The 13482-nt window shown below is 41.9% G+C and overlaps 1 protein-coding gene across 1 annotated transcript in view; it reads left to right on the top strand.

Moving 5' to 3' along the window:
• dgki (diacylglycerol kinase, iota) overlaps positions 1–13482 on the top strand; it is a 67576-nt gene that overhangs the window by 7331 nt on the left and 46763 nt on the right. The gene's annotated exons all lie outside the window — the stretch shown is intronic.

The following is a 13482-nucleotide window of genomic DNA, read 5'->3' as shown; positions in this document are numbered from 1 at the left end:
TCAAGTGCCGGATGGATTCAGCACCTAAGGACCCGAATGTTTATATATACTCACACATATATATATATATTACATAGCCCTCCTCTTCATCACCATTACCTCTCGTGGCTAAAGTGGATAAAATCAATAGGCAATGAGAGCTTTCACCTGAAATCACCTGCGTACTGTATGGAGCGCAGCAGAAAGACCGGCTCCTTTATGGATTATACAAGCAGCGTATGATGTGACTCTGGTAGCGCAGCCTGTGTTAAATTCAGTGGAACGTTTGGCTTAGAGTCTGGGCAGCTTAAAGACACTCATGAATGTTTAAAAAGCGGACGATCAGAGCACCAATTGTTGATGAAATACAAGGCTCACTGACACAGTTTTCCCTCTTTCCTCGCATCCTCACAAGGCGGCAACAGATCGACAGCACATGCATATTTATCTTTTTCCGGGTAGGAACAAGAGGAGGAGGAGGAGGAGGAGGAGGAGAGTAAGCTGTATAATTCAGAAGACATAACAGATTAACAGATACATATTATTTTGTCAGATTAAACCGGTGGATCAGTTTTATGTGTTACTCTGTGGAGCTGCAGTTTGCTTTAATCCCCATTTCTGTGCTAAAGTTTTACTGAAGAGGTTTAGTGACGCGTACATTGCTGTAAACGTCCATGGATGTATTTTTGTGATATGGACACTACCGACAGTAAAAGCCCACTGTGACATGGCATCATATTTCTTGTTTTTTTTGACCAAAAGGTTGCACTTGAAGGCCTTGCAATGATTACAACCTGTTACTAGCTGGTACATACGTTTTGCACCAGCATTAAAAGAAGTAACTGTTCGTACCAGCAGGTGGCAGTAGTCTGGATTTGTCATTAAAACGAGGAAACAGAATGGAGACACTATTAGCTAGGAGGCTAGGAAGAGCTACATACAGAGCATTGACTGTATATACTATGGACGAACCCATTGTCACCTCACCCATTGGATTCTGAACCTCGAATATGAAGCTCAAAGTGAGCAGAGCCCGCGGTCGCCATGTTGGATGAGCTTTACTCCACCTACACCAAATATCGGGGGGGTTGTGTCGTACATTGAGACGTACCCAATTCTCCGCTACCTGTTAGCTCAGGCTACTACCGGTCACTCAAAGCATGAAGAACTTTTAAACTTTAATAAAAAATAAACAACAGATTTGTCATGAATAGTGCAATAAACTATTGAGACCAAAACAAAAGTTTGGGGGATTTGCTCCCTTTTAGAGTCTCTAGTGGCCACTTCATGAACTGCAATTTGTTGCACTTCGCATGGGCTTCATCACTCAGACCTGGAGTTTGCTGCTTTGTACAGAGCCAGACACTGCTGAGTCATTTTGATCAGTTTGTCAACGGTTTAGTTAATCTAGATGATCGCGTTGAGAAAATATTTGTGTATATTTTACGTGGCGAACAAGCTGAGATGTTGTTAGTATTGAATCTCCCACCTCCGCCTCTCCAAATAATCCACGTTGCACAATTTACAAGTTTGCTTTCTGACTGCCTTTATGTTCCAGAGTAAAGTTCTTCCCCCGAGGCAGACACGTTCAGTGACGACACTTCCTCTGCTTCTTCGATATTTGCCAGATTTGACGTCAGCCAAAACCGCCGCTAAAACAGAAGAGGAAGAAGATGTTTTGGTGCTACAAGGACGTGGTTTTGGTTTATGGCTCAACCCAAAGCCAATAACTACAAACGATCAGGCCCTGGCTGACTCCCATTACCAATCTGAACTTGTCAAGTAAACAAGAACTTCACCTGTGTGTGTCCACCTGTTAGCTTGATATGCTTCTACACAATTGCCTGCAAAGTTTCCTTAAAACCCAACTTCCTGGTTCCAGTTTTTTTTTTTTTTTTTTTTTCTAAGAAAATAAGCCAAACAATTTTTTTTCAGCTCTGATTAAAGTGGATGTGAGAGGTTTGTTCAGGTCAGATTCTGTGATGCTGAAGCGACTCAGCTCCTCCACAACCCCGTCCCCTTTGATTAACGTGTGTGTACATTGCGTAAGTGTGCGTTAATCATGATGATGTGGTGTTTCTCCGCTACACTGACTCACTCCCTTCCCTCTCTGCTTTCTTTTCTTCTGCACACACATATTACAGGCAGACAGAGGTGTTAGCAGAGCCCTGTGTACCTTAACGCCGTTCCACTTGGCCGCTGGTGTGTTTGTGTATGCATATCAATCATTTTTCCGCTCAGATCAAGACGGCCGATGACGTCTTTTTTGTGGGATTTCTGACTTATCTCCCCTCTCCTTTCCTTTTCAGGAGTGTTTGAGAGTGTGAGTGAGTGTGCGTTGGGGGGTTATTTTGCCCATAATGCAGTGTGCTGAAGCATTAAGGGTGAGGGTGGAGGGGTGAGGGGGGGGGGTTGGCTGACAGAAGCCGCTCCTTATTAGTCGTCTGGTTGGCCGTAAGAGGCTTTTCCTGCTTAGAAACGGTGCTGCAAAAAAAAGAGGGCAAAAGGCAAAACAGAAGAGAAACAAAAAGAGAAGTGGATCGTCGTGGTGTAACAGAAGAGAAGAGGAACCTGCCTAGAAGATTAGTTCCTTTCCTTGCAAGGCACTGGTTTGGTTGTGACAGGGCATTTGTGTAAGCCTCACGTATTGACCTTTTTTATTTTTAACCTCAGAAGAAGAAGGCTGATCTGTCTGGTGGTAAACGCTGTGAAAGTAGGAGCTGATAATATACAACTGTAAAGTCTTAACCCCGGCTGAAGTAAAACCTTGAACGTGTTGTAATGGAATGAAAAGCCTGAAGTGATTTGAAGTCCAAACCGGACAAGGCAACCTCCCAGGCCACTTTATATACTGTGAGTCTTGTTTACATTCCTCAGATGTAACGGAAAGAAGCTCGGGCCTAGACTAGGCTGTAAATTTGCTTTAGCTCGTAGCGAGACGCGTGTTTCCATCTACAAAACTTTACTTAAATAAAACAGACGTTCATTTTAAAGGCTTGAAACACACTAAAGACCAAAAGCATCAGATAGAAGAATATGAAAATGTGCTTTATTTGGTTTGGTTTTAGACGTTAAACGAGTAAATTTACCTTTTAACCTTATAAAATAAAACCACAAGTTTCTGTAGGTGAAGAAGACGACAAAGAATAAGAACTTGATCACATCAGTCAATGATTTTCTAGCTCTCTACGTAAAACTTTTCCTGTTGGTCAAAATGAACTTGGACATGATGTTGGAACAACAGTCAGAAGTAATTTTAGACTTTATGACACAAGATAAGTTGTCGGAATTGACCTCTCAACGTTTGTCTTCTGGATATTTAAAAGCAACCTCAGAAAATTTTCAGAGAACAGTGTAAATTCCTAACATAGGCTACTTCCTGTTTTATTGGTGGAAAGTATGTCCACCAATATGTTTTTTTTCTCATCCCCTTTTAAATTAAGGAGGGTAATTTCTTCCCAAAGTGTATTTACATTTTACTCTGTTTCACGTGTTCTTCGACATCCTCCTTGTGCACGTCTTTTCTCAGCAGTAAAGGCCATGTTGTTTTATTTCTTATGCAGCTTAATCTTTTATGTGTATAAAAGAAATCAATATACTAGATACTAAAAAGAAAGAAGAAAGAAAACTAAGACAAAAATAAACCAAACCAGATATTTAAAAGTAGCCAGAACACAAATAGCACCAATAAATCAAAAAACTAAAACTCATTTTAGTTATATATGGGTTCAGATTATATTTTCACATGTATAATACATATCTGTATCCACAACATGGATGGAAAAAGGGAGCAATCCTTGCCTTTCTGGTTTTAAAAGCAAATAAATGCATAGATTGGTATGAAGTTGCTTCTAAAGGTTACAGTGGTTATAGTGAGCTTGCCGACATTGTTGGCGACCGTGTGTAAATGTGCCTGGATAGAAAGGCAGCTGAGCGATTGAGTGCGCGCCTAATTGACCGATTCAGTGACTGCACTGATTACTGGCTGCCAAGAGAGGCCAAACCTGCTTAACCTTGATGCAGTGGTCCATCAGTAAAAAGCCGTTGGATAAACTGGGGGGGGGGGGGGGGATGGATGATTGGCTGGCGGGCAGACTCACTTTCTGGTTAGCGATTGTCCTACTAACTGGATATCTGGTTGGCTGAATCACAGGTAAACCAAGCCAAGCCAATGGCCGTTGGGTTCTTGGGGTATTTATTGGGACGTTGTTGCACCCTTGGTCCTAGGTTTTGGTGGTTTGTCCCGTACTGTTTGGTTCTTGTGGCGTATTCAAGTGAAACCGGTATTTTTTTTTTCCACGTCCGTTTGATGTGACCATGACTCAAGAAGAAAGAAGAAGTTTTATGTTTCTATATACATTTGACTTTCTTTTGTTTTGGTCTGAATATTCCTAATGTTTACAACAAACACAACTATAAGAAATCCTACAGGTGGTGTCAATTCAGAAAACTAAACAAGGCTCAGCTTACTAAACAGAGCAGAAAGACTCTGGAAAAATAAAGTGTGGAGGAAAAGAAACACGAGAGATGAGAGAGTGCACTTTAGCATGTTTATTGACATTGCAATTTTGAATATGAACTTTAAACATACCACAAAAGATCTCCTCGTGAGGAGAATAATTTGATTTGGACACACCATGCGTTCAGATAAATATTGGAGCATTTGACCTCTCACATGGAGCATTCACACTGTTCGTCAAATCATCTGAAGCCCCAGCTACCCTCAGACCGATGGGTGTTAATTAAGTGGCCGAGTTGGGCACAATAGACTATATTTTGCTATTGTGTGCGTCACAGATTTTCCTCATATTGTGCCTGGCTTGAATGCGTTCGTGCTTTAGAAAGTAGCACCTCGTCGCCCTCTTCCAGCGAGCCCATCTGTCCTGAGAATGAACCTGTGGAGCCGACTGCTGAGGTGACACTGACTCCATCACTGCAACCCTGACTCTAGGTTCCTGCTTCTAACTAGTGTTACTTCAGTTTAATAGCGTCACACATGCATGTGTTGGGTTGAGCTGCAATCCCCATGAATGCATGTTCTTGGATTATTTTTGTATGTCTTCTTCAAATTGTGCTAAAAAGAGACTAAAATTCCTTCCACATATAAAGCAATTCAACCATTAGCTCAAATATTTTCAACTATAACAAACAGAGCATATAAATAATGTGAGTGTATGGACGGAGATGCTGCTTCTTGTCGTCACTGCTCTTTAAACCTCAGTGGCGACACCTTTTCGTCCGGGTTCATCTGATGATCCAAACCTGCCATCAACACTGTGAATTTGGGAGTAGGCACCAACCTTGTGGATGGTGTTTACTTAGAGAAATGTTTATGCAAACGTAACAATTTAATTTGTTTTGTAGCTAGAGCTGTGGTTCCATGTGTCATACCGCTTATATACCACATTATTTATGCTACATGCACTTCTGGTTAGATGCTAAACTGCATTTCATTGCTTTGTACCTCTACATGTGTAATGACAATGAAGTTAATCTAATCTAATGTTTCGAGAATATGCAGACGATGTGGTTCTGTGAAGAGCAGAATTTACTTCCTTAAGAAACAGCAAATGTGAAGAGTGTCCTTGCGGTATTGGTTCCTGTGTGGCTATTGGTCCTTTTAAAATTTCCTTGAGGTCACATGTAGAGCTTGGTTTAAATCCGATTCAAAATTAAGACGGGTCAGTTATCGATTCATTGCGAGGAAGATTAAAAACCACCAGGCCTTGGATTTAAAAGATATGACAAAAGAGCAGAGCTGGAGAAAAGCAAATTCAAATGTAAGATGTGAAACTAGAGGTAAAATATTATTGAAGTCCCACAAACCTCTGGAACCAACTCCAATATTAGTTTTAAGTTTTCAGTAAAACTGTTACCCAGCCCTAGGCCATGTTTTATTTACATCCCTGTCATTTTAAATAAAGTTTTTCAATGTTTCTTTAGTAGGAAATAAAACACCTTCCTTTTTTTATTGTTTACATAAAACTTCCACGAGCTCTCGTACTTTTTAATCGTTGATTTTATTATTTTATTTAATTTTTTGTTTCACTCTCTTCTCTTGTTGGATGATGAGATAAGCTCTGTTGTCGAATGGTTGTGCTGACTAATTTGGTGAAGCTTGCAGCCAGCTGCTGCATCAGCTGCACATCCAACCAGGGCCCATGCTCACAGGGCGGATTTGCATTTTTTACTCCATGTGGTTTACATGTTTTTCTGTTGCATTTCAGATATATTCACCACGGTCCATTACACCGTCTCTCTCTCTCTCTATTTGCCACCAGTTAAATCTGCATCTCTCTCCTATTTATAATTTCCACACACTCTCATAAACTCAACCATAAACATGTATGTGCTGCGTTGCGTGGTGGATTAAAAAAGGCCTTTCGGAAAGGGTCTCTCGTGTGTCTGTGCAGGTAGGATTACACCGATCATCCCTCTGCACTCAGAGAAATGAGTCAAATCTCTCGCACACAAACACACATTAGATTAATGTAACTCTGAATTAATAATAATACATTTGTTTGAAGTTCTTTCGCTATTTTTTTTGACTCGAAACTGAGGCACACGCTCGGACGCCCACACACACACATGACCCAGCAGACCTCAGCTGCAGAGACACGCTATAATTAGTGAGACAGCATCTTTATCTTTGTGTGTCTGTGTGTGTGTGTGTGTGTGTGTGTGCATGCACTAATTGCTCAGGTTAGATGAGCCTCTTTTAGTAAATCATTAATTTTATTAGGCAGCTGCAGCTTGAGGTTACAGAGGAAAAACACTTACCTGTTTTTTTATCTGAGACTCTCCAAATCTATTGTGAAACTTTTTATTATTCTTAGAATTTTTTTTCCTTTCCCAGTTTCTTTCTGTACCTTTCTCATCCATTCTTTACCCTCACTTTTTATCATTTTCCTTTCTGTGCGCTTCTGTCTCCTCCTCTTTTATCTTTCTGCGTTTCACGTGTTCGTCGACGTCTTCTCCGTGCGCGTCTTTTCTCAGCAGTAAAGGTCAGATACAGATGCACAGCGTGAATCTGATGCCTCCCCCACATTACATGCCTGCTCGCACACACACAACACACACACAACACACACACACACACACACACACACACACACACGCACACCGACAGACTGTGTAATTATGTAGGTGTCACAGAAAGATGTGAGAGAGAGGGAGGAACGGCGGAGGAGAGGGTTGTATCACATATCGCATGTTCTGGCCGTGGGTCATGACATATATTAACTTATTGTAGAGGAGGACGTACGGTGTCATTATTGCCGTTGCGTATCACCTGCGTGTGTTTGTGGAAGGCAACGTTGGAGGGCAGCCTTTTAAAGTTTAGTATTATTAATATTATCAACGCTAATTGTCTCCGTTAAATTTGCAGCCCTGACTTCCCAAGTTTCTGTGCCCACTCTCCTCTGTGTGTTGTTGTTGTTGTTATATTGCATGGATTATAATGGCAGATGAGACTCATAGAGTACTGCGGGACATGACATCACTTCCTGCTGGGGCCACGCCCCCTGACTGGCAAAAAAAACCATGGTGAAATGTATCAGTAAATACAGCAAGACCGGGGAAAATGTGGATTATCAGATCAAATTAAGTGCAATTGAACTCGACAATGATCCATACAAACTAGTATGGATTTGAAAAAGTGGATTAGCCTCAGTTTCAGTTTGTATAACTTAGTTTTAGGTCATTTCAGTTGTGATAAATGGAGCTAAATAAAAGATGCTAACGTAAGAAGCTTTACCGATCAATAACGGACGTTAAGAGGATGACAAAGAGTGTTTTATTGTTATTTATTGTTGGAACTGAAATAGTTACTGTTACAAACTTATCTGACAGTCCTCCAGAATGTAACTTAAGTTATGACTTCATCAAAAAATACAGCATAAATTAATATTACCTGAACTAAATGTGAACCATGACACCAGTTTTCTGTGTCTGGATCCATTTATTTCTCTTTTCTTTGGCAGATATCTGTAAAAAATGTATCTCTGACTGCTTTTCAGATCTGTTGGTTTAGTCAATCTCACAACAGCTCTCCACCCTTTTTTTAATTTGCTTTCACAATTTTAGACGCCATTAAAGCCCGTGATTCAGGCTAATGCTGCTAATCTCCGTGCTCAACTGTCACTTTTTGACACTCAGTGGCCGTAACCATGGAGACTTATCTGTCTGTGACATCACACCCTCTATAGGCCATGACATTAGGGTCTGTGTAAGGTTTGACTATTGCCATAGATACAATGAGAAATTGATGCAGGAGCCCAAACCGCCTCTTATAATCGAGCATAGTTGAATATTTGTAACGTATTTGGCGTATGGCTTTTTATTTGTGCTCCAGTTTGTGCTAATGCTAAAATGTTTGTGGTGTTAGATGGGATTTGACACACAGGACGACCAAGCTCGCCACTCATTTGCATCTATTTGAGTCCATCCAATGACTTTGCCTACATTTGTGCAGCTTGAACTTTGCATTGGGTCACAACACACCTGTGCCATCGCTGACGTGCTTTCACAAGCCCGAACATGCAGCCACGGAGCAAAACCTTCCACTCTCTGCAGACTTTAGAAAGTCGTCCTTTACATATGCAAAGCAAGTTGTTTTTTGCCCCCGGATCCGATACCAGAATTAATCCTTACATTAACCGACCACTGAGGCCGACGCTAAAAGTTAATCCTGTTAATTATAAATGTGTTTTCTAATCAGTTCAGTTTGCGACAGTCACACCACAGACTTGGTGAGATCTGGACCACCTGCCTCTACAAAGTGTGCGTCATTTCAGCATATTTGTGGGTCATCTTTGGAGCACACAACAGAAACTCATCGTCTTTTTCTTTATTTTTTCTTTTTTTACATTTATAATTTACTATCTGCACTTTGGCTCCTACTGAGGAACCCGCTACAAACCAAGAGTAGGAGCTCGCTCTGTATCAGTGTTTGTGTATTTCAGCAGCATGTTGAGTTGACACTCCACCACTATGACTGCGTTAGTAGTCAGACAATAAGCAGCTCTCTCACTCCTTCCTACATATAGAAACAGAGTGGGTTCTCCGAGTGGGAGTTTTTGGAGAAGATACGATGCTGACTCTGCTGAACAGAAAAGAGAAAGAGGAGCTGGTAGTGAAGCAGCAGAGTTTGCCTCCAAGATATGATTTAGTACAGTAGAAGTTAAAATGTTGTGAGTGTGCGTTGAGTTTATTGGATCAGAATAAAGTAATGTTGACTTTTAGCTTTAGTCACTTAGTGGGACACTCATATTTACTCTGCTGTAGATATTTTATAAAGAAAACAATACTTGGCAAAATTATCTTTACAAATACTACTTACTAACAATGTATAGAACCAGCTGTAATGCAAGAGTTTGTTTTATGCCAACAAATCTCCCCACTTCAGAAGCTACGCTACGCTACGCTAATGGAGCTGCTGCGTTATTTTAATTGATTAAATCTGAATTAAGTCCAAAATTGTAACTAAAGGTGTGAGGGAGGCAACGGAGAGAATAATAAATAGTGGGTGGATAGAGGGATAAAGATGTGAGCGGAGAGGAAGATGAGGCTGAGGGGGGGAAGGAGAGAGAGAGGGAACGTGTGAAGGAGAGATGAGGAGGAGGAGGAGGAAGAAAAGGAGGAGGAGGAGGAAGAGGAGAGAAGCCAAGGCCTTTGGGCAAAGCCAAGACCGCCCACAGATCCTCTCTCTTTCACTCCCTTCCTTTCTCTTTCTCTCTTCTCACAGTTTATTCCTCTCTCTCTCTCTTCAAGTGTCCTCTTGTCCTGTCTCACATCTTCTCTATTCTCACTTTCTCCTCCTTCTTCCTCCTCTAATCTGCGCCCCCCCCCCCCCAGAGGAGATATAATGTAGGCCGATGGAGGAGGGAAGTGAAGGGCAGGCGCTCACTGACTCACTCCATCAAAATCCTATTTAGACCTTCACCTCGTCCAGTGAAGGACATGAGTGTGTTAAAGTCACACTGGGAAATATAAAAATAACTCTAATAGTAGTAAAAAATGTTACAGGTGGAGTTCAAGAGTAATATTTTACAAAAGAGATGTAAAACTAGGGCTGGCCGCTGTGACATAATCATGCATAAAAACATTTTCTACTGGTTGAGAGACGAGTTAGTGCAGTAGATTGACCCACACTAGTAGTAAAACAGGTTTGCGTGGCCCCGCGTTAGCACTGAATGCTAATGAGGAAATCTGGCGACATTATTACAGATGAAAAGAATTAAAGCCTCAAGGTTGCATGGTTGTAGTTTGATTGATCAATCTCAACCACAGTGGTTGACCAGCATTGTTATCTCTGCCTGAGTGACAGCGAAATGTCATGAGGTGAATATACATTTAGCAAACCACAAGTGTTTAAGATAAGATAATAATTTATTCATCTAACAGTGGGGAAATGTGCAGCGTTGCAGCATTGTGTAGTTTTAGGGACAGTTCACGCATCAATATCATATCAAGAAAACACCACCTGCAGCTTAACGTTGATTTGGCTTTTATCAAAGTTGTAGTGGTATCTAACATATGCGGGTAAACTGTGTGGAATCAGGACGGTCTTCATTCACAGAATAAGTCCAAGCGCGGTGGACACGGTGAAATGGACATGCATGTTTTTGTGTGAGAGGCAGCGCTTATAAATAGAGGGAGGAAGGTCAGAGGGAAAGAGTCAGGCTTCCTGAGTCCAGCCTCACAGCCCGGATACACGCACACACACACATACAATACACACCGACACAAAAAAAAGTGACGTAAATGTTTTACACAAGTTTTAAACTTAAACATCTGACTCGGTGAATTATTGGGATGTTATATTCTGGCTCTGTCACACTCTCCCAGAGCCAGAACCAGACTTTATGTTTACAATCAAATCAAAAAAAAAAAAGTTTTTCTGCTTTTCTGCTTCTGTTCCATTAATATTTCTGTGCTAATTACTGTTTTTCTGCGTGTTACTGGTCAACAGCGTGTAAAAGAGCCTTCATGCTAACTTTTTGTGTGTTTTTTTTTTGCATGTGTGAAGTGAGTGATCTAATAAGAGTTGATAGTGTGCCCAACTGCAGCTGCTCTCCAACACCCACTCCCTGTCAGAGACACACAGAGAAGAGAAAAGCAGACTGTAATTAAATATATTATACTTATTAAAGTGGAGGGAAAAACCTAAGCGCACGCAGAACCGAGAGCAGCTCAGCTAAAGGACGGTCGACTATAAAATACCCGATCAATAAAACATTTATAGGTACATGTTCAAGTGGTTAACCTCTCAGATTATTTACACAATTATGGGGATAGGGTTTTAAAAAAAAACGACTGCGTGATGACATGAAAAGAGCCGGACAAAAGCAGATTCGTGTGCAAGATGTGTCAACTGCGGGTAAAATATTGCAAAGATACCACAAATCTCTGAAACCAATGGCAACATCAGGTCTGTGAAAACATCTTTCATAACTGAGCTAGAAGCGTTTTGAAATATCACCAGGACATAAGTAGCGATACTCAGCCACACACACCTGCAATCAGACTTAATCTGTTTGTGATTTAGTTTGCAGCGTCCTTATTTGTGATTGTGCAATTTGCTATTGACTAATAATCAATCACAGGTTTCCAGTCACGGGTTTCTTTCTTGACGAATTAGTAATGCGAGTTTCAAGTGTGCACCGCCCACAGATGTTCCTAAGAAAACCCGAACTCCCTGCGAGTCTTTTAGAAACCGAATGAGGTACATGAATGACACATGTTCCTGAAACCGAAGTCTAGCTGCCCTCGTCTTAGCTCTGTTTAATGGGCGACAGCCAAACCAGCACTTTTTTTTTTTTTTTTTTTTTTTTTAAGGTGTGCCAAAAACCAACACCACGTCTCTGTATCATCAAATCTTCTTGGTGACGGTTGGCACGTAAACACGTCCGTACTTCGCTCTGAAAAATGAAGACTAATTGTAAATTGCGGCAGCAGGAAATCATCATCATTCAGTGTTACCAATTTAATTCAACCACCCAAAGAAATGATAAAAAACCGAGTGCACTCAGGTAAAACGACTGCAGCAAAACAACAAACACTGAACTCTGCAATTTAAAAGAGTTTCCTAGAGACAGCGTGAAAATATTTATGGAGTTCACGGAGTTGGATGACCGCAACATAGGTTTCTGGAGCCAAGTTTTGAGCTCTCCTCTACACGATATATTAAGTTTGACAGAAATATTTATTAGACTGAATACAGTTACATGAAGGGAGAAGAAGAGTCTCCAGAAGACAGAGGACTCGGATTGAGCCTCGAAGCTGCAGATGCTCGGTATTAAATGATCGGGATAAGAACGGGGAGTTCTCCCTCTCACGGTTCACCTATGCAGGGATCAATCTCTCAGTCTCTTATTGAGTTCACTGGAAAAAACCATGACCGGCCGCTCTGACAGAAGTGTTTATGCAAATCTCTGCTCCCGGCGTAAGTGTGCGCCGCTCGCGCCCACGGTCCTGGTTTGGTGTTCATGGTCCACAGGTGCGTGTTCGTATTTGGTGGGTAATCAGCGGAGTGGAGGCACAGCTGGGTGGACTCGCTCCGGCTCCGTGGGCTGGTCGTCGTCGTCTTCTTCTGCCGCGTCCGATCGGGGGCCGAGCCGACTCGCAGCTGCTTTTATTGGAAAGGGCTCGGAAAAAAAAAAGGGCTTCACAGAAGGAGGAGGCCTGACGAACCGTGGAGACGCAGAGGAAGACGGACAGACAGACGGACGGACGGACACGGAGAGGAATGCTGGGAAGGAAGTCTGAGTGGGGTTTCCATGACAACCACACACTTCACACCCGACCCCCTGCACACATGTTGCAAACACACACAAACACACACGCACACACGTAGACGGACACATGGGGCGAGCGGCCTCGAACGTTTGCGTGCAGATAAGAAATGGTTTTTCGTGCAGGTCGACGACGATGAAGTGCCACGAAATATGTGTGACTGTGTTGTAGCTCTGTGACTGTGTGTGTGTGTGTTTTCTTCCTGCTATTGTCGTCGTATGTGCGCGCAGCCGCTTTCCTGTGTGTTATTGTATCGAGAAGCCTGGATCTGTAGAGACGGACATTATATACGAAATCTCTGTTTACTTTGTTAAACTGTCGGCTGCTGCTGCAACGCTGCAAAGTTCCCCCACTGTGGGATAAATAATGAATAATCTTAGCTTAGTTTCTCTCACATCTTTTTTAATCCTCACAAAAGTTAAAAACGTGTTGATCAGATGCCAAAAGGCAGCAGAAAAAAAACAGCGATCTATCAGGAACATGCCGTCACATGCATTTTTGATGCATTGCATTGCGTTGCAGAAGATTTTTAATGAAATAACCCTGAGGTGTTTTTTTTATCTTCTTTATCCCTGTACCTCAGCAGCCTTCGCTGAATGTGTTTCTTTTTTAATGCAGTGCTCTTGTCAGTCTGAATTCAGCCTGAATACCAAAAGCAGAAGCAGCTTCAGACTCCTGTCAGCGTCTGCACACGGTGCGTTCAGGGAC

Source organism: Mugil cephalus, chromosome 22 (genome assembly GCF_022458985.1).
Source record: "Mugil cephalus isolate CIBA_MC_2020 chromosome 22, CIBA_Mcephalus_1.1, whole genome shotgun sequence".
NCBI lineage: Eukaryota > Metazoa > Chordata > Actinopteri > Mugiliformes > Mugilidae > Mugil > Mugil cephalus.
The sequence above is the reverse complement of the archived record's forward strand: the minus strand, read 5'-3'. Positions and strand labels throughout refer to the sequence as shown.